Below are 19,732 nucleotides of genomic sequence, written 5' to 3' on the forward strand. Positions count from 1 at the left end.
ACATGTGGATGCAAGCATAATCGTTGTTTCTCATAGTATGGAGTAGGGCCCACTTATCGCATACCAGGCACTGTGGACCAGTTTGAATATATAAAAATACTAGAAGATGTCATGTTGCCTTATGCTGAAGAAGAAATGCCCTTAAATTTGTGTTTCAATAGGATAACAACCCCAAACACTCCAGCAAGCGGGCAACATCCACTTATTTACTCATTTTATATTCCATAGCACTTTACAGATATTGTTATTGCTGTCCCCATTGGGGATCACAATCCAGCTTGGTTCCAGACCATCAAGATTGAGGTTATGAAGTGGCCAGCCCAATCCCCAGACCTCAATCCGATTGAGAATTTGTGAAGTGACAAAAAAATGCTGTTTTTGATACAAAACCTAAGAATGCAAAAGGACTGTGGAATGTAGTCCGGTCCACTTGGGCTGAAATATCTGTTCTCAGGTGTCAGATGTTAGTTGACTCCATGCCATACAGATGTACTCGTAAAGCAGTTCTCAGAAATAAAAGTTATATAACTAAATATTAGTTCAGTGATTAACAGTAAGACCAGCATCATACTTAACGTATGAAAAATCGGTCCGAGTCTCCCTGCAAAGAGTGGCAGGAGTGTTCTCCGTATGGTCATCCGTGTGTAATCCGTTTGGAATGCGATGATGCGATTTCCTCGCATCTATGTATCTGTATGACATACGTATGGCATCCGCATGTCATGCATATGCCTTTACATTTCTCACTGACTGTCCACACTAAATAAAAAGCTCAATGGCCTGAGATGAATATAAACCTAATCAAGGAGCCTATTTATTGGCTCCACAACAAGTTCCCTCCTACAATCTTTGCATTAGAGTCTGTGCTGGTGTATTGATTTTGCTGCTTTGTTTCAAAAATGTGTGACAGACTAACCTTCAATACAACTGAGCGTGTTCTTTTACACTGGATTTTGTCCCAACGTTTTGGGGAGCCTTACCCAGTAAAACCGCTTTTGAGGCAACGGCTGACTAAAGGACGTTTCCACCGACTGTATGCTTTTCTACGGAGCCATCCTGACAAGTTCTACCAGTATTGCCGGATGAGCATGCCTACATTTGACCTTCTTCTGGAGGCTGTGTGCCAGGTATCACCTTCAAGGACACCTAGATGCTCAAATGTATATCAGCAGAGGAGCGCCTTTTACTTACATTACAGTTGGTATTCATCCTATATTTCACTGATATTAAGTGTCTTATGCTTTTTGAAATACACTCTTACCTTTCTTTTTGTATAACTAATTTCTTTTTCCCTGATTTTAACTTAAATTACTTTATCACATTTTGCCTCTTCCATTCCCTGCTGTTTGTTATTATGATCTGTTCCTTAGGCATTGAATAGTGTTGTCTCTTGTTTAGGCAGGGCTTAGTTTGCTACGTCGATTACTTTTATGATGGCCTACACTGTTAAGATGATGCGTGGATATGTCATTTGCTAATTTTTTTTTCTGATTATTTGTAGCTTCCTATCCACTGGTCTCTCCTATGCGGCACTTCATCTGGAGTTTTTCAGGCATTGTAAATACTACTTGTTCGGAAATATGGTCCCGCCTGCGTAATTCTGTAATGCCTGAGCCCAAAAAAGAAGACTGGCTGCAGATTGCCTGTAGCTATGAGGATAGGTGCCAGTTTTCCAACTGCATAGGATCCCTGGATGGGAAGCACATCCTTGTTTGTAAGCACTGTAGTGCTGTTGGGCCTGGTCGACAGTGCATACAGGTTTATAATTGTAGATATTGGGGCCTATGGAAGAACTGGAGTCTCCAGAGTCTTTAATTCTTCCATAATGGGTCATCGGCTGTGAACTAATGACTTGGACCTCCCACCGCCACGTCAGCTACAAGGGTCTACTATGGAAGCGGTGCCTTATGTCATGGTTGCTGATGTGGCCTTTCAATTGAACCGCAACGTCATGAGGCCATATCCACGGAGATCCCTGGACCACCTATGCACAATTATCGCCTATCCCACGCACGACGATTGGTGGAGTGTGCGTTTTGAATACTCTGTGCAAAATAGTGGGTCCTGATGTCAGCCATTCAACTTAGTGAAGGGAATGTGAATGAGGTTATTAAATCCTGTGTCATGCTTCACAACTTCACCAGAATTCATTACTGTCCATTAAATGATGGTGATGATGGTGTGGATGGAAATAATGGCATGGCTACAATACATGTACATCATCAATGTTGTCAGCCCTCTGGCCTTAAAGTGCGGGACATGTTTACTAATTATTCTGTATCACCAGAGGATATACTCCATGGCAAGACAATGCCGTGTCTATGCTATGATGCTGTTTTTTTTTTGGTTTTTTTTTTAATAAACTTATGTTATTGAATTAACTGTGTGATGTTTTTTCTTAATAATTTTAAAATGGAAACTGAAACACATCATCTATATATTGATCAAAACAGAAACCACCCATTGAATTAACATTTTTAATTCCTAACATGTTTTATTTTTTTAAACATATTCAAAACATATGGAAACTTAGGCTACTATTACAGGGCAACCCTCAACTTAAAACAAAACAGTTTAGTCATTAGGAGACTTTTTTTTACAAATTCATGTATGAAGTTGGAGGTGATGGCGGGAGGCAAGCATGAGTGGTTTGTGTATTTTGCATTCCTACCTGATTGTGAGCCTGAGAGTTGGATGAGGCTGGATTATGTACCAAGGAAGGGCCCTGTTGTGGAACATGGCACTGCCCACTTGGGTAAGTATTTACAAAAACATGTGGGTTGGCGTTTGCCATTTCTGTAAACCCCCCAGAATGGCCATGTCGAGAATACCATGTTGTGACCACTCTCCTACAGTGGGTATGTTCAAGTGGCCATATTGGGCAGGTGCAGCTGGAATTGTAAATTGCACATGTTGTGGACATTGTTGGTATGGGGCTTGATGTGGCTTTGTTGATGGGATACGTGGTGGAGGTGGTTCCATGAGTGCTATTGTCTGCACATCCTGGCTTCCAGGCATGTGTAGGTGGTTGTTGCTTGACATCTGCCATCTTTCTAGGCACAAGAACACCTGAGTAGGATTATTTGGTTCGGTGCATGAATAAATCAATATTTGTATGGCACCTCTGTCACACAGCCTCACCTCACGGGGAATTAGGCGGAGATACCGTGCAAGACTCCAACCATATGCCTCCACACCATTATCGTTAACATTGCGTGATAGATAGTCCAAAACACCAGTGTCTTCTTGGCGCCAGTTACCTGTTGTGGAAAGCTCCCTCCTGCGCAGGTCCCGGCGTGGGATGGCGGCAGCCTGGGGTGAGGTATCCAGGGGTAGTTTGGGACTACTACTATGTCCATGTTCATCTTCTTCTTGAATGGTCTCCTGTCCTTCAGAAGGTCGTGCTAGTGGTGGTGGTTGGTTTGTTGATGATGCTGCAGAAGAAGGTCCAGTCATATCTTCAACTTAAACAACAGGGCCCAAGTTGACCTCGGAGTCAGATGCTGTTTCTCGTTCAGGAAGGTTGGAGTCCGTTCTGTTTATTATCACAATGTTACAAAAAAAATCCTGTACCGTAAGGCCATGTCTAAAATGTGGGGTCATGCGTGCACTTACGAACGTAGATTCATAATGGGAACAAGGAAATTCAATCTCATAATAGATATATTAGCGCTTTTTATTGGCCGCTGCACCACTCCTGGTCCGCTGCTGTCGCTCACGGTGGTACTGATCACGGCAGCTGCGTCGTCTAGTGACATCACACACTGCAAAGTAACACAATAAATGTTTATAAATATGATCACCATGTTTGCATTTAGAAATATAGGTTAGAGCGGTGGTCCCCAACATCTTTTGCACCAGGGATGGGCTTCAAGCAAGACCATTCTTCCATGGCCCGGTAGGGCAGAGATGGAGGTGTGGCAGGGGCGGGGCTTTGGTCATAAGGGGCGGGGCTATGGACGGGGTTGTAGTTTAGTAGTGCATACTTATTTAATTATAACATTTATAATGTGAATGTGACTCAACTCACCATAGGTTTTGAATGAGTGGGAGCACGGGGCTTGTTTCCCTGTATCAGTGGGCTCCCCTGTCCCATCCTGTATACATGGCTCCGCTCCCACCCTTGTATGCATGGCTCTTCTCCCACCCTTGTATGCATAGCTCTTCTCCCACCCTTGTATGCATGGCTTGGCTCCCTCTTCCTCCCCCATCATACTTACCCTCACACCATCGCTGAACTTCCTTGCATCTCTATCCTGGCATGTCAGCTTCTTCCTGTGTGGAGTGGTCACATAGTACCGCTCATTAACGTCATGAATATGGACACCACGTCTATGGGAGTGGAGTCGGGTCCACATTCATGACCTTAATGAGCGGTATTACGTGACCGCTCAGCACTGGATGAAGCTGCCGCGCCCGACAGGGATGCAGGAACTGAGGATGAATATCGATGTCTTCTGGAAGACGGGGGTTGCAGCTGTCACTACAGTGCTACAGCTGCCGGCTCCCCTTGTGTCCAGCATTCTGAGCCGTGGCTCCACGGACCGGCAACAGAACTGCAACAGCCCGGTCCTGGGCCGCGGACCAGTGGTTGGGGACCCCTGGGTTAGAGTGTAAAATTGCATGCTATTTGCCCAATGTAAAGTGAGAAACAGGTAGGATATTACAAAAAACATCACATATGATGATGTTATGTTAATTTGTTGCTTCATTATTACTTAATTTTTTTTATTGTACTTATTAATTTCCTGCTGCAACTCACGTGGACTTTCCTCATAATTGGGGAACATCTGGCAGCATATGCGTCTCTAAGCTGCATCCTTTCGATGGCAGTCCACATAATGGGCATCACATTGGTCCCATATTTTTGGCCTCTCCTGCACCAGAACTATTAGAATTTCCACATTAATATGTCTGGCCATGTTGCTGGCATCCGTAGAGGCGTGTTCCGGACTTTTTTGAGAGGTTGCCAGGAAAATTTGCATGCTAAAGCTTCCTGATAATGGATGAGGCAATTTCTTGTCACCGGGAAAATTTTGTGTGTTTTTTGCAAGCTACACTGAAGGTCCGTGTGGTGTCAGACTTTTTTTTGCACCCATAGACTTGCATTGGCAAAACTTGGCCGATATAAGAGTAAAATCGCAGCATGCGATTGAGCTGCCCCATAGATTAACACTGGTCCAAATGCTATGCGATGTTTTCTCACATAGCACTCGTCCGTATTCTACACTAGTGTGACTCTGGCCTAAAGCTAAGTGTGTAAACAAATTGTGCTTTGTAAATGAATTACAAATATTTGAGTTGTAAATGAAAATGCAGACACTGCTATTATTTTGAGCAGCCTATTCCTTTTTATTCATTTTCAATATAAAAATTGATATTTTGTTCATGTTTTCATCTGGAATTGAATGTGCAGTGCTCCCAGTGCCCTTGTGTATATGGAAATAAATGCTATTATGAGGATTGAGCATTTCAATATATATATATATATATATATATATATACAGTGGGGAAAAAAAGTATTTAGTCAGTCAGCAATAGTGCAAGTTCCACCACTGTAATTTACATCATAGGTAGACCTCAACTATGGGAGACAAACTGAGAAAAAAAAATCCAGAAAATCACATTGTCTGTTTTTTTTTCATTTTATTTGCATATTATGGTGGAAAATAAGTATTTGGTCAGAAACAAGCAATCAAGATTTCTGGCTCTCACAGACCTGTAACTTCTTCTTTAAGAGTCTCCTCTTTCCTCCACTCATTACCTGTAGTAATGGCACCTGTTTAAACTTGTTATCAGTATAAAAAGACACCTGTGCACACCCTCAAACAGTCTGACTCCAAACTCCACTATGGTGAAGACCAAAGAGCTGTCAAAGGACACCAGAAACAAAATTGTAGCCCTGCACCAGGCTGGGAAGACTGAATCTGCAATAGCCAACCAGCTTGGAGTGAAGAAATCAACTGTGGGAGCAATAATTAGAAAATGGAAGACATACAAGACCACTGATAATCTCCCTCGATCTGGTGCTCCACGCAAAATCCCACCCCGTGGGGTCAGAATGATCACAAGAACGGTGAGCAACAATCCCAGAACCACGCGGGGGGACCTAGTGAATGAACTGCAGAGAGCTGGGACCAATGTAACAAGGCCTACCATAAGTAACACACTATGCCACCATGGACTCAGATCCTGCAGTGCCAGACGAGTCCCACTGCTTAAGCCTGTACATGTCCGGGCCCGTCTGAAGTTTGCTACAGAGCATTTGGATGATCCAGAGGAGTTTTGGGAGAATGTCCTATGGTCTGATGAAACCAAACTGAAACTGTTTGGTAGAAACACAACTTGTCGTGTTTGGAGGAAAAAGAATACTGAGTTGCATCCATCAAACACCATACCTACTGTAAAGCATGGTGGTGGAAACATCATGCTTTGGGGCTGTTTCTCTGCAAAGGGGCCAGGACGACTGATCCGGGTACATGAAAGAATGAATGGGGCCATGTATCGTGAGATTTTGAGTGCAAACCTCCTTCCATCAGCAAGGGCATTGAAGATGAAACATGGCTGGGTCTTTCAACATGACAATGATCCAAAGCACACCGCCAGGGCAACGAAGGAGTGGCTTCGTAAGAAGCATTTCAAGGTCCTGGAGTGGCCTAGCCAGTCTCCAGATCTCAACCCTATAGAAAGCCTTTGGAGGGAGTTGAAAGTCCGTGTTGCCAAGCGAAAAGCCAAAAACATCACTGCTCTAGAGGAGATCTGCATGGAGGAATGGGCCAACATACCAACAACAGTGTGTGGCAACCTTGTGAAGACTTACAGAAAACGTTTGACCTCTGTCATTGCCAACAAAGGATATATCACAAAGTATTGAGATGAAATTTTGTTTCTGACCAAATACTTATTTTCCACCATAATATGCAAATAAAATGAAAAAAAAACAGACAATGTGATTTTCTGGATTTTTTTTTCTCAGTTTGTCTCCCATAGTTGAGGTCTACCTATGATGTAAATTACAGACGCCTCATCTTTTTAAGTGGTGGAACTTGCACTATTGCTGACTGACTAAATACTTTTTTTCCCCACTGTATATGTATATATATATATATATATATATATATATATATATATATATATATATACACTCACTGGCCACTTTATTAGGTACACCATGCTAGTAACGGGTTGGACCCCCTTTTGCCTTCAGAACTGCCTCAATTCTTCGTGGCAGAGATTCAACAAGGTGCTGGAAGCATTCCTCAGAGATTTTGGACCATATTGACATGATGGCATCACACAGTTGGCGCAGATTTGTCGGCTGCACATCCCTGATGCGAATCTCCCGTTCCACCACATCCCAAAGATGCTCTATTGGATTGAGATCTGGTGACTGAGGAGGCCATTTGAGTACAGTGAACTCATTGTCATGTTCAAGAAACCAATCTGAGATGATTTGAGCTTTATGACATGGCGCATTATCCTGCTGAAAGTAGCCATCAGATGCCTGTTCTTAGCTGAGAGGAGTGGTACCCAGTGTGGTCTTCTGCTGCTGTAGCCCATCTGCCTCAAAGTTCGACGCACTGTGCGTTCAGAGATGCTCTTCTGCCTACCTTGGTTGTAACGGGTGGCAATTTGAGTCACTGTTGCCTTTCTATCAGCTCGAACCAGTATGCCCATTCTCCTCTGACCTCTGGCATCAACAAGGCATTTCCGGCCACAGAACTGCCGCTCACTGGATTTTTTTTCTTTTTCGGACCATTCTCTGTAAACCCTAGAGATGGTTGTGCGTGAAAACCCCAGTAGATCAGCAGTTTCTGAAATACTCAGACCAGCCCTTCTGGCACCAACAATCATGCCACGTTCAAAGGCACTCAAATCACCTTTCTTCCCAATACTGATGCTCGGTTTGAACTGCAGGAGATTGTCTTGACCATGTCTACATGCCTAAATGCACTGAGTTGCCGCCATGTGATTGGCTGATTAGAAATTAAGTCTTAACACACAGTTGGACAGGTGTACCTAATAAAGTGGCAAGTGAGTGTATATATATATATATATATATATATATATATATATTACACTTTCTATACACTTTCTTTCTTTACACTCTGGTGGTCTACCAGAGAATAGGACTCTCTGCCTTTCAAATCACGACATACTGAGTGTTGAAGTAGTACTATACACTACACAGCAAGTTGAGCAACTTTTTAAGATATTTCACTTGGTGACCCTGTATGGGCTAGAGCTAATGGGTGATAGGGCTGCCCTAAAAGTGGGGCCTCTACTGTACATCCACAAGACACCAAAATCTTATTAAGGCACACAGAGGTTTTTTGTGTCCTGAATATGTATAAATCGGGCATCAAAAAGTGTCATATTCCTCTGAACATTCTTAGGAAGATTATCTTCATACATATAGAGTCCAACAGAGCCTGTTCCGCGGTCCATGAAGGTTGAGGACTCCATGCCCCAGGCTCTGCTGTGTAGCAGAATGCTTTCTAAGATAGATATTCTGTGCTGGGTAAAAAGTGCTCTTTAAGGCTAATTTCACACTTGCTTTTTTTTGCAGCTCGTTTTTCCCGCAAAAAAACGCATTGAAAAAACGCATACAAACGCATACAAATGCTGCGTTTTTTTCAAGCATTTTTATGAGCATGCATGAAAAAAACGCAGCGTTTTTATGCGTTTGTATGCGTTTTTAGTGCGTTTTTACCGCATTTGCGTTTTTTTCCAACATTAGGTGGCCCCTCACACTAACCCAAACCATGACTTTACTAACCCTAACCCTAACCCTGACCCTAACCCTAACCCTGACCCTAACCCTAACCCTGACCCTAACCCTAACCCTGACCCTAACCCTAACCCTTAACCAAACCATACTAATCCTAACCCTAACCCTGACCCTAATCCTGACCCTAACCCTAACCCTTAACCAAACCATACTAACCCTAACCCTAACCCTAACCCTGACCCTAACCCTAACCCTTAACCAAACCATACTAACCCTAACCCTAACCCTAACCCTGACCCAAACCCTGACCCTAACCCTTAACCAAACCATACTAACCCTAACCCTAACCCTAACCCTGACCCTAACCCTAACCCTAAACCCACTTAACTGACCCTAACTCTAACCCAAACCCCTAAATTCCATTGTCAAACTAATGGTAAAAAAAAAACGCATGCGCAAAAAAACGCATACATAAGCATGCCAATGCGCACATATGCGCACCCATAGACTTATAATGGGTGTCCTGCTGTAAAAAAACGCATTGCGCGCGCATGCGTTTTTTTGAGGCAAGTCGGACGCCCAAAAAATGCAACAGGATGCATTTTGTGCGCCCGAGCGCATACCGCAAAAAAACGCATGCGCGGAAAAACGCATACAAACGCATGTGTATGCGCACATAAGCGCATCCCATGCAAAGTATAGGAAAAAAAAACGCATGTGTTTTTTAGCGCTAAAATCCCGCGAAAAAAACCGCAAGTGTGAAACCAGCCTAAGAGTGAATGAATACATGAGCTCAGCTCTCCTGTGCATTGCTCAGATCGCCAACTGTGTCATGTACCGTGGGTTTCTCCATGAAACGTAATGCTTGAACACAGTGATCTGTAAAAAAAAAAAGGGGAAACACAATCTGAGAACATGCTCACGTAACCACTGTTTACTATTCATGAATCAAATTTACAGTACTTCTGTGCACAGGATTCCCACTGACGTCTCTGATATGGAAAATCACACAAAAATACTGAATCGTGAAATACAGAATGTAAGAATATAAAAAATATAATACAATTAGATATTTTTAAAATTACTAGTATGTAGCATTATTTCAGGTTGGTTACTAACAAATATAGTTTTAGCTTTTGTTTATTTTTTTTTAGCAAAGTTTATTCAGACCAATAGTAGGGAGGGATAAGTGGTCCAGAAGTTGGGTATTTATATGTGGTTTTGTAGTTTCTTTCTTTATTGCATTGTAATGGCCTTATGTACAGTAACAATGTCTGATTGTAAAATGAATGTTGCCTAATTTAACTATGTAACTATATTTTGGGACATAAATTCTATATTAATAATACTCTCCAAATCAGTGTTCAAAAATTAGGAATATTATGAAACCTAAACAATTGTACATGCCCTTTAAACAGAATATGTCTGCTCATTCTCACCCCCCAAACTAATTACATGCATGTGTAGGTTATGAGAATGAAAGTGAATTCATAACTTCATTAAACAAAAATGATGTTCTGTAACAGAGTTATCCACTTTAGAAGTGATTTGAGGCTTGAAGTGCCCTTGTCGGGACAGAGCACTTCTACAGCCTCCATTCAGGCTAAGGGAAGAGTTAGATGGCAGTATAACTCAGATGAGGATCACAATGCAATGCTTGGACTGGCCATTGGCTCTTCTGACCGGAGTGTGACAGCTGCATAGAAATACATGGATTAGAAGAACTGGCGGCCTGCCTGAGAATTGAGTTGTGATCCTGATCACATAGACAGGGTGGCCAACAGTGTGAGCAGCCTCCTCTTACCTCAGCACTCTTAGTGCCTTCAGTATTAGATTATTATATTCATTGCAACCAAATATTCCTACACATGGGGGATGGAGAAGAGCTTCTTATTGCACATGCTCAAAGGCTCCTGTCCTTTTAATATTCTAGAACAGGTTGCTGTCAGTGTAACAAGGTGACGATTCAATAGTAATTACCTCCCTAGACAAAACAAGTGTAATTTACTAATTAAAAATTATTTAGAAATGCATTTATAATTACATTTTCTTTATTTTTTTGTACTCCCAGTGAACCCTTTAATTACCATAATTCTTGGATGAGGTGAAGTTTCTGTGTGGGATCAGGAGGGGTTTACAGAGTGGATGTAGCAGAGCTGTGTGTGTATCAGGTGTACAGAGCGGAGCTGTGTGTGTAGAAGGTGTACGGAGCCGAGATATGCATGTATGAGGTGTACGGAGGAGCGGAGCCGTGTGTGTATGGGGTGAGCGGAGCAGTTTGTGTACAACATGTAGGCAGCGGAGCCGTGTGTGTATGGGGTGTACGGAGCGGAGCCGTGTGTGTATGGGGTGTATGGAGCGGAGCCATGTGTGTACGGGGTGTACGGAGCAGAGTCGCGTGTGTACGGGGTGCACGGAGCAGAGCTGCATGTGTACAAGGTGTACGGAGAAGAGCAGCGTGTGTACAGCATGTACGGAACAGAGCATCGTGTGTACAAGGTGTACGGAGCAGAGTCGCGTGTGTACAAGGTGTACGGAGCAGAGCCGTGGGTGTATAGGGGGTGCGGAGCAGAGCCGTGGGTGTATAAGGGTTATCAGGTGCAGTAATAGGGACACAGGCGGCAGCAGCAGCTCAGCATTGGGGTATCAGGTGTAGTAATAGGGACACATACGGCAGCAATGGCTCAGCATTGGGGTATCAGGTGCAGTAATAGGGACACATACGGCAGCAGCGGCTCATCATTGGGGTATCAGGTGCAGTAATAGGGACACATGCGGCAGCAGCGGCTCAGCATTGGGGTATCAGGTGCAGTAATAGGGACACATGCGGCAGCAGCGGCTCAGCATTGGGGTATCAGGTGCAGTAATAGGGACACATATGGCAGCAGCGGCTCAGCTTTGGGGTATCAGGTGCAGTAATAGGGACACATGCGGCAGCAGCGGCTCATCATTGGGGTATCAGGTGCAGTAATAGGGACACATACGGCAGCAGTGGCTCAGCATTGAGGTATCAGGTGCAGTAATAGGGACACATACGGCAGCAGCGGCTCAGTATTGGGGTATCAGGTGAAGCAATAGGGACACATACGGCAGCAGCGGCTCAGTATTGGGGTATCAGGTGCAGTAATAAGGACACATACGGCAGCAGCAGCTCAGTATTGGAGTATCAGGTGAAGTAATAGGGACACATACGGAAGCAGCGGCTCAGTATTGGGGTATCAGGTGCAGCAATAGGGACACATATGGCAGCAGTGGCTCAGCATTGGGGTATCACGTGCAGTAATAGGGACATATATGGCAGCAGCGGCTCAGTATTGGGGTATCAGGTGCAGTAATAGGGACACATACGGTAGAGGCTCAGTATTGGGGTATCAGGTGCAGTAATTGGGACACATAAGGCAGCAGTGACTCAGTATTGGGGTATCAGGTGCAGTGATAGGGTCATATACGACAGCAGTGGCTCAGTATTGGGGTATTAGGTGCAGTAATAAGGACACATATGGCAGCAGTGGCTCAGTATTGGGGTATCAGGTGCAGTAATAGGGGCACATACGGCAGCAGCGACTCAGTATTGGGGTATCAGGTGCAGTAATAAGGACACATACGGCAGCAGCGGCTCAGTATTGGGGGCACAAACAGCAGCAGCGGCTCAGCATTGGGGTATCAGGTGTAGTAATAGGGACATATACAGCAGCAGCAGCTCAGCATTGGGGTATCAGGTGAAGTAATAGGGTCACATACGGCAGCAGAGGCTCAGCATTGGGGTATCAGGTGTAGTAATAGGGACACATACGGCAGCAGCGGCTCAGTATTGGGGTATCAGGTGCAGTAATAGGGACACATATGGCAGCAGCGGCTCAGTATTGGGGTATCAGGTGCAGTAATAGGGACACATACGGCAGCAGCGGCTCAGTATTGGGGTATCAGGTGTAGTAATAGGGACACATATGGCAGCAGAGGCTCAGCATTGGGGTATCAGGTGTAGTAATAGGGACACATACGGCAGCAACGGCTCAGCATTGGGGTATCAGGTGTAGTAATAGGGACACATACAGCAGCAGCAGCTTAGCATTGGGGTATCAGGTGAAGTAATAGGGTCACATACGGCAGCAGAGGCTCAGCATTGGGGAATCAGGTGTAGTAATAGGGACATATACAGCAGCAGCAGCTCAGCATTGGGGTATCAGGTGAAGTAATAGGGTCACATACGGCAGCAGAGGCTCAGCATTGGGGTATCAGGTGTAGTAATAGGGACACATACGGCAGCAGCGGCTCAGTATTGGGGTATCAGGTGCAGTAATAGGGACACATATGGCAGCAGCGGCTCAGTATTGGGGTATCAGGTGTAGTAATAGGGACACATATGGCAGCAGAGGCTCAGCATTGGGGTATCAGGTGTAGTAATAGGGACACATACGGCAGCAACGGCTCAGCATTGGGGTATCAGGTGTAGTAATAGGGACACATACGGCAGCAGCAGCTTAGCATTGGGGTATCAGGTGAAGTAATAGGGTCACATACGGCAGCAGAGGCTCAGCATTGGGGTATCAGGTGTAGTAATAGGGACACATACGGCAGGAGCGGCTCAGTATTGGGGTATCAGGTGCAGTAATAGGGACACATATGGCAGCAGCGGCTCAGTATTGGGGTATCAGGTGCAGTAATAGGGACACATACGGCAGCAGCGGCTCAGTATTGGGGTATCAGGTGTAGTAATAGGGACACATACGGCAGCAGAGGCTCAGCATTGGGGTATCAGGTGTAGTAATAGGGACACATACGGCGGTAGCGGCTCAGTATTGGGGTATCAGGTGTAGTAATAGGGACACATACAGCAGCAGCGGCTCAGCATTGGGGTATCAGGTGCAGTAATAGGGACACATATGGCAGCAGCGGCTCATCATTGGGGTATCAGCAGGATGAGGGGTTTGTGCAGGTTGGGGATAGATGGTGATGGGGCTGGAATATGAGAAGTGAAACATGTCGTTGTTGTATTCTCTGTAGCCGAGTCCTGGCTGGAGAAGTTGTCATGTCGGTCTGGGCCAGATGGAAAAGACGTGAAAAGTGAACGATTCCATCACAAAGATCGTCAGCAGTAAGTCACTAACTATAACTGTGCAGTAGTCACGTATGTTTTGTGGAACTGGTATTTACCACTGACCATATGGCGGTAATATCAATATTGGTCTTTATATAGGGATTATTTTCAGTACAGCGCAGTCATCTCCTACATCCACTATTAGGGGGCGTCACCGAGTTGTAATCAAAGTTAGGGGCCCACTCAGAAGTTTCGCCCCCCTGAACCGAAACCCTAGCTACGCCTCTGGTGCAAGATATTGTATGTTAGAGCGAGATGTTGCCTTTTGAACTAAATTAGTGCTGCCGAATCCTTTACTAAGTTGTTATCAATTAGTAACCACAATAATTATGTCACCAGTCAGTAATTGCTTAGTAAAAGATCTGGCATCGCTGATTTAGTTAAAAAAGCGTGTTCAAGAGATCTTTCACAGTGAGATGATCCTGCTCTACATGTTGGAATCCTAAAATCTGGATGTTCAAACCCAACATTTGCTATTAGTCACATAGTTTACCCTGTTATTAGGGACAATTTGCAACATATTTTATAAATGTTATTTAGTAAAATCGTAAGTCTTTGGGTGCCCACTGTTTTCTTAAATAAAAACGTCAACCACAGATTGGGTAAAGGAACTCTTTAAATCCTTGGATAAGAATTAGAAGAGTAGATGTATTAAAATAAACCTTTTAATATATAGAAAAAAATAGCCACAGGCTAATTAACAAATAATGCATACAACTTCCTGAAATAGATATCACCTAACCATATGGATTGATTTTTACAGAAATTATGTGCAGTAAGGTGCATATCTAGGCGATATAAATAAACTATAAACGGGAAAAGGAACAAGTCCTGGTGAGATTGTGATATAGCTACTGGGAGGTACTTAGTAAACAAGCAGAAGTTTCCTTTACAGCCATACGAACCTCTGGATTTCTGGTATCTATTCAAGATTGACATCCATAGTCAAATTACCAGATAGACTCTCTCTCATAGGCACAGCTTAGCGGCATCATAGACAACTAGCTGTATATTGTGTGCATGTTGGTTTATTGCTTCAGCTCTAGAGTAGGTGTATACAGGGACTTTAAGGGACTGCCGACGCTAAGGGGGGCTCCACATTGAATTTTAGGGTGCCAACCTCCGCTGCTAGGTAGGTTATCAGTTTAAAAGGGACCCATTAGGGCCAGTGTAGGATTGGTACACCACACTGTGCTTGACTCCCTGTCTCATAATATTTATACAATATTCCCCTATCTCAAGAGTCTGGGAGGTGCTACTTTATCTTTACCGTTTAAACAATATGTGAATTGATTATTCGTAATAATACTATTAATTGAAAGTGAAACTTTAAAGAGTTTTTGTTTCTTTTTGGTTTACTTACATTCTGGCAAAGACTGCCCACTCCTGAACTATTGGTTTTCCTGTCAATGGTGATAGCCACTTGTGGACTTTTGTGAGGCAATAGAAAGTTTCCACGACAGGGTGTAGAGGAAGCATAAAGTAAAATTTGTTTTTGTCACTATATCCCTTAGTGAGTCCTTCTACCAAAATCTTTTTGAGTTGATTAGTGAACAATGGCAAAGGGTTTGAAGTAAGTTAACCTAGTTGGATTGGTCATTAAGAGTAGTTAGACTATTTTGATATTGAGTAAAATCCATGACTACCACATTTCCGCATTTGCCTGAAGGTTTTATGACCAGATAACCGTCATTTTCAAGAGCCTCCATTCCTTTCCTTTTCAGATTGCATGTCCTATTGCTATTTTCATGACCTAATTCTTTTGGTGGGAATTTGATATGCCCTATTGTCCGTAAATTCTTGGAAGTCTCTTACAGGCTGTGTGCCCACGTAGCGATTTTTAAGCATTTTTGCCGCGATTTTCGGTGCGAAAACGTTTAAAAATCGTGTACAGAACGCCCCCCCATGCATTCCTATGGCATTCCGCACATGCTGTGCTAATGCTGCGCTTTTTTCCGCTGCGGAATCGCATCGCGGAAAAAATCGCAGCATGCTCATTCTTTTGTGCGGAATTGCAAAGAATTGCCGTGATTCCGCACCCATAGGAATGCATGAGAATCGCTTACTTCCCGCATGTAGCTATGCCCACCATGCGGGAAGTTAAGCGTCTCATGTGCGGTTGGTACCCACGGTGTGGAGGAGAGGAGACTGTCCTCCAGGCCCTGGGTACCATACCCCTGTAAAAAAAGAATAAAAAATAAAAAATCGGGGTATATTTACCTTCCGGCGTCACGCGCAGCATTCCCGGCCTCAGCGTTCCCAGTAATGCCTTGCGGCAAGGCCCTGTGATGACGTAGTCTCGCGTGACTCTAGCGATCTCGCGAGATCGCTATAGCAACTTGAGACTACGTCATCACAGGTCTCGCAAGGCATCGCTGGGAACGCTGAGGCTCGGGATGGCAGCGCGGGACGCCGGAAGGTAAATATACCCAGATTTTTTTATTTTTTTTAGCATTTTAACATTCTATCTTTTACTATTGATGCCGCATAGGCGGCCTCAATAGTAAAAACCTGGTCACACTTGTCAAACACTATGTTTGACGAGTGTGACCAACCTGTCAATCACTTTCCAAGCGATGCTTCAAATCGCTTGGAAAGTGCTTGAATATCGCACACGAAAATCGTGGCAAAATCGCGATCATAATCGCTGTGAAATCGCGCGGAAAAAAGCGCTCGATTTCTGGGAAGGAGTCCGGTTTTCTGTGTGCGTTTTAACACGCAACGTGAGCACATAGCCACAAAGTTTATATGTTTCCTCTCCTTTAGATGGAATTGCTCCAAGATGTTTGTTAGATGATATCTTTTCAGGAGCTTATTTGTATGTATTGTTTGTTAACTAACCTGTGGCTGTTTTATGCCTATATATTAAAAGTGATGTTTTTATATTTCTACTCTGCTAATCCTAATCCAAGTTTTTGTGGGTAGTATCTACAGTGAGGAAAACAAGTATTTGCTACACTGCCGATTATGCAAGTTTTCACACCTACAAAGAAAGGAGAGTTAAGGCCCAGTCACACACAGCAAGATCGCTGATATTATAACGCATCAACGATATCGCTGTGTGAGACATGCATCAGCGACTGCCCCCCCACCGGGTATCGCTGATCGTGCAGGAGTGTCCTGGGCCATTTTTTGATCGTTGGTCTCTCACTGGCCAGCGCGCATCGCTGCATGTGGCAGCGGGAGACCAACGATCAGCGAGCTTCCAGCGCTGTAAGCAGACGCTGGGAGCTGGTATCCAAGGTAAATATTGGGTAACTAAGCGCGCGTCGCTTAGTTACCTGCTGTGTACCTTGGATACCTGTGTTCTAAGGTACACAGCGGGTAACTAAGTGACGCGCGCGCTTAGTTACCCGATATTTACCTTGGATACCAGCGTCCTCGCTGGTCCTGATCGCTGGTGAGTCTGCCTGTTTGGCAGCTCACCAGCGATCATGTAACGAGGCACCAGCGATCCTGACAAGGTCGTATCGTTGTCGGGATTGCTGGTGCATCGTTTAGTGTGATGGGACCCTTACAGCCTATTTCATAGGCAAATTAATGTCCAGAAACCATAGTAGCATATTAAATCATTTAATCTATATTATAAAAGTATTAAAACAATATTAAATCAGAGTGCCTCTCAAAAATGCAGGGATATGCATGGCATACCAATACTATTCATAAATGTAATTGTTACATGCAGTATCACAAAAACATAGTGCATAATAGCATTACATATTATACATGACTTAGTCCCAGCATATATTCGATATAAATCACCTCCGGTGAACTATTAATAGACAAGTGCTATCATAAGAATTGTGGAGTTTTTCATTCATTTTAATATTCTGTCTCTCACTGTTGAAGTGTACCTATGATAAAAATTACAGACCTCTCCATTTTTTGTAGGTGGGAAACCTTGCAAAATTGGCAGTGTATCAAATACTTATTTTTTCACTGTATATCAATTTTTCAACTCTTTAATTTCTTCCCTCACTTTAATAACTCACAATGATTAGCACAAGAAATGTAGGTGAAATTAAAGATGAATAAATAACTCTGATGTCCGAGTAGGGAAATATCATTAGTACATTGCACTATGCAAATGATTTAGGGTTTTCCTCTAGTTGTTTTAACCACGGCGTAAATTCTGAAAATGAGTGATTTAAAACTAGAAAGCAGGAACTGAAAACACTTGAATTTTGTGTTAAAAATCGAAATATTCACCTGTTCAGCAGTTTTAGTCTTCAAACTCTTGAAAGTATATTAGAATAGCACACAGACTTAGGGATCATTCAGACGTCAGTTTTTGTCATACAGTGGGTATGGAAAGTATTCAGACCCCTTTAAATTTTTCACTCTTTGTTTTATTGCAGCCATTTGGTAAATTCAAAAAAGTTTTTTTTTCCTCATTAATGTACACTCTGCACCCCATCTGGACTGAAAAAAACAGAAATGTAGAAATTTTTGCAAATTTATTGAAAAAGAAAAACTGAAATATCACATGGTCATAAGTATTTAGACCCTTTGCTCAGTATTGAGTAGAAGCACCCTTTTGAGCTAGTACACCCATGAGTCTTCTTGGGAACGATGCAACAACTTTTTCACACCTGGATTTGGGGATCCTCTGCCATTCTTCCTTGCAAATCCTCTCCAGTTCCATCAGGTTGTATGGTGAACATTGGTGGACAGCCATTTTCAAGTCTCGCCAAAGATGCTCAACTTGGTTTAGGTCAGGGCTCTGGCTGGACCAGTCAAGAATGGTCACAGAGTTGTTCTGAAGCCACTCCTTTGTTATTTTAGCTGTGTGCTTATGTCTCTGTGTGCTCATTGTCTTCTTGGAAGGTGAACCTTCAGCCAAGTCTGAGGTTCAGAGCATCTGGAAGAGATTTTCATCCAGGATATCTCTGTACTTGGCCGCATTCATGTTTCCTTCAATTGCAACCAGTTGTCCTGTCCCTGCAGCTGAAAAACACCCCTATAGCATGATGCTGCGACCATCATGTTTCACTGTTGGGATTGTATTGGCAGGTGATGAGCAGTGCCTGGTTTTCTCCACACATACCACTTAGAATTATCACCAAAAAGTTCTATTTTCGTCTCATCAGACCAGAGAATCATATTTCTCATTGTTTGGGAGTCCTTAATGTGTTTTTTTTTATCAAACTCTATGCAGGCTTTCACATGTCTTGCACTGAGGAGAGAATTCCGTCGGGCCACTCTGCCATAAAGGCCCAACTGGTGGAGGGCTGCAGTGATAGTTGACTTTCTGGAACTTTCTCCCATCTCCCTACTGCATCTGTGGAGCTCAGTCATAGGGATCTTATGGTCCTTTTTTACCTCTCTCACCAAGGCTGTTCTCCCACGATTGCTCAGTTTGGCTGGACGGCCAGATCTAGGAACACTTCTGATGGTCCCAAACTTCTTCCATTTTATGATTATGAAGGCCACTGTGCTCTTAGGAACCTTGAGTACTGCAGAAACTCTTTTGCAATCTTGGCAGATCTGTGCCTTGCCACAATTCTGTCTCTGAGCTACTTGGCCAGTTCCTTTGACCTCATGATTCTGATTTGGTCTGACATGCACTGTGAGTTGTGAGGTCTTATATAGACAGGTGTGTGCCTTTACAAATCAAGTTCTATCAGCTTAATTAAACACAGCTGGACTCCAATGAAGGAGTTGAACCATCTCAAGGAGGATCACAAGGAAATGGACAGCATGTGACTTAAATATGAGTGTCTGATCAAAGGGTCTGAATACTTTTAATGATTAAAAAGAACTTTTTTGAATTTACCAAATGGCTGCAATGAAACAAAAAGTGACAAATTTAAAGGGGTCTGAATACTTTCTGTACCCACTGTACACAATGCTTCAGCAAACTGTGATTTGTGAATATATGCACTCCAATATCGCTAAGAATG

At 43.5% G+C, this 19,732-nt stretch overlaps 1 long non-coding RNA gene across 1 annotated transcript in view; it reads right to left on the minus strand.

Moving 5' to 3' along the window:
- Positions 1-2,519: 2,519 nt before the first annotated feature.
- LOC141098441 (uncharacterized) overlaps positions 2,520-19,732 on the minus strand; it is a 77,081-nt gene continuing 59,868 nt past the window's right edge. The window contains exons 4-5 of the long non-coding RNA XR_012234232.1: positions 9,570-9,610; positions 2,520-3,764 (exon numbers count right to left, since the gene is read on the minus strand). This is a non-coding gene — a long non-coding RNA (uncharacterized lncRNA). The remainder of the gene's footprint in view (positions 3,765-9,569; positions 9,611-19,732) is intronic.

This window comes from Dendrobates tinctorius, unplaced genomic scaffold, assembly GCF_039654945.1.
Source record: "Dendrobates tinctorius isolate UK_male_01 unplaced genomic scaffold, ASM3965494v1 ptg000091l, whole genome shotgun sequence".
NCBI classification, from domain to species: Eukaryota; Metazoa; Chordata; class Amphibia; order Anura; family Dendrobatidae; genus Dendrobates; species Dendrobates tinctorius.